General features: G+C 39.9%; 1 pseudogene; it reads left to right on the plus strand.

Annotated features, from left to right (window-relative positions):
* The first annotated feature begins 1,075 nt into the window (after positions 1 to 1,075).
* LOC116758290 lies at positions 1,076 to 2,228 on the plus strand (annotated as a pseudogene).
* Positions 2,229 to 2,875: the final 647 nt, after the last annotated feature.

Raw genomic sequence — 2,875 nt, forward strand, 5'->3', positions numbered from 1 at the left:
GGCTGATGCTATTTCTATAATTTTCTAGTGTCTAGTCTGGGGAGGAGTGAGAGAAGTTATTTTTCAGGAACTGGTCAGGCTGACTATATATCCTGTTACTGACTTCCCATCTTTGCTGGCATTCAGCCTCAATTCCATATTAATTTATTCAAAAATATTTATTGAGCATCTACTTGACTCTTGGATTATGTCAGCAAATGAAACAAAAGCCCTTGCCCTCATGGAGCTTCCCATGTGCCTGAGAAAGACAGGCAATAAACAGTAGACATAATAAGTGATTAAATTATATAGTATGTTAGAAGATGATAAGTTCTATAGGAAAAATACTTGTAAGGCAGTGTCAGGCAATTGGGAATCAGGGGTTAAGGTGTAGTTCTTAACTTGAAGTGTTCTAAGTCAGGGAAGGACTCACTGAGAAAGTACAAATTAACTAGTATGTTCATGAGAAAACAAACTCACTTCTTATTTTAAAATAAAATAAAGTGTATACTTGTATTATACTTAACACTAATAACTCAGAGAAGACTTAGGTTTTTTCATAAAACCAAGATTATTAAACCATTCTGATTTGCCAGAGACTTACCGTTATTATGTGAACTTAAATTCTTAAGATGTTTCTGAGTTAATAGTATCTGTAAAAAAGAATTTAAAAAAATAATACATTTACTATATTAAAACTACTTTTCTCATTTTCTGTGAATTTGGGACATATTAAGATTATGTAAGGATCCCAGTGCCAGATCCAGCATCCGAGAGCAGAGGTCCCCAACCCTCACATCACCACCTGAACCATCACTCGCATTACCTCCTGAACCACTCTCCCACTGTCGGTGGAAAAATTGTCTTCCACGAAACTGGCCCCTGGTGCCAAAACGTTAGGGACCGCTGTCTTAAAGGAACCATGTCCTGCAGCTTTGGGTGCCACCTGTTGTGCCAGGCGGATGCCACTGCACAAGAGGAGACACCATTTGAATTCTCTGTGAATGTTTGGAGGAGGAATGCCAGAGCTACCAGCTGAAAACTATCCAAACAAAAGATATATGTAGGCTGGGGACCCTGAATCACCTCCCCCAGGATGGACTTTCTGGTTCTCTTCTTCTTCTACCTGGCTTTGGTGCTGATTGGTGTTGTTACAATCTGCATCTGCTCAAAAACCCATTGCTTGAAAGGCCTGGTCAGAGGAGGAGCACAGATTCTTTTTCCTGTATGATTCCAGAATGCCTTTGGACAGCCATAGTGAGATTGCTTCATTACCACTTTCATACATGGAACCACACCTTCGTTATCCTGCATCTCATCTTGCAAGGGATAGTTTATGCCAAATACACCTGGGAAATATTTTGCCTTTGTCAAGAGCTGGAGTTCTCCTTGTATTACCTTTTTCTGCCTTATCTGCTGCTGGTTGTAAACCTGTTTTGTTTGTTTGTTTTTGCCCTAAGTTGTGTAACCAACCCTGGTACCATAACAAAAGCAAACGAATTACTATTTCTTCAAGTTTATGAATTCGATGAAGTGATGTTCCCAAAGAACGTGAAGCGCTCCACATGTGATTTAAGGAAACCAGCATGATCCAAGCACAGCAGCATGTATAACTGGTGTGTACATCAGTTTGACCATCACTGTGTGTGGGTGAACAACTGCATTGGGGCCTGGAACACCAGGTACTTCCTCTTCTTTCTCTTGATGGTGACAGCCTAAGCTGCCACCACGGCTGTGGAGAGCACTGTTTCTGGTCCAGTTGGTGGTGTCTGACTTGTACCTGGTGACTTAAGTTGATGACCTTGGACACTTGCAGGTTGTTGACACTGTCTTTCTTATTCAGCACCTGTTCCTGAACTTCCCAAGGATTGTCTTCTTGTTGGGGTTTGTTGTGGTGCTGAGCTTCCTCCTGGGAAGCTACCTGTGTTCTGTCTGTACTTAGCCGCCACAAGTGGTAGAGAGGTGACCAAGCCTGGTGCCAACATTGCTCCTAGATGGCCCGGCCCCCATCAGCAGAGCCCGAGGTTTACCACAACATTCCCTTCCATGGGCTTTGGAGTAACCTTCAAGAGATCTCTTACCTGCTGCTGCACATCATGAAGGAAAGAAGAAATAAGGATGGGAAGAGTGTGAACTTATGGCTTCAGTCTCACACCTCAACCCAGTCGAGGATAAACACAGAAATACAAAGACAAACTGGTCTCGATCTTAAAGAGTTATCCTCTTTCCCAGGGGGCACAAAATTCTGAATTGATGTGAGCTCACGAAAATATAGATGAACAGAAAAACAAACAAAAAAGACTAACCAATCAGTTTCTCTGTTGTTTCTCACACAACAGAGAATTCATCTGCATCATCTAGAAACATCATCAAATGGTTATGCTATAAAACCAAATTTCCAGTCACTGATGCAACCACTTAGGAATATATTGTTGACTATGGGAAAGTCAGAAAAAAAATCAGTAGACAGAGAAGAAAAACTAGAGAAACAGAGTAAGCAAAGCTAAAATTCTATCATTACTTGGAATTCACTCTGGAGGCCAAGAAAGGATGTGTCCAGGTTATATAAACATTAGTGAACTTCTCCAGAAATGCGGATTACTTGATACTTTGCCAAGACAGCCCACTTGGGCTTCTCAGTGTAACCTCCCAAACTGCCAAACTATAATTTTCTAAAAGGTAAAATTATGACTCTCAAACAAACATAAAATAAACATACGTCAAAGAATTTGTTTATTCAATTAATTAATGAGTGTACTAGTAAGAGATTTTGGAGAATATATATGGGCAAATAGGAATATTGAAGTGATTTTGTTAATAAACGCAAAACTGGTTAAAATTTTATAGGTCAATTAAATATAAATTTTACATTTAAAAGTTTTATCTCTATGAGACA

This window comes from Phocoena sinus, chromosome 8 (assembly GCF_008692025.1).
Source record: "Phocoena sinus isolate mPhoSin1 chromosome 8, mPhoSin1.pri, whole genome shotgun sequence".
NCBI classification, from domain to species: Eukaryota; Metazoa; Chordata; class Mammalia; order Artiodactyla; family Phocoenidae; genus Phocoena; species Phocoena sinus.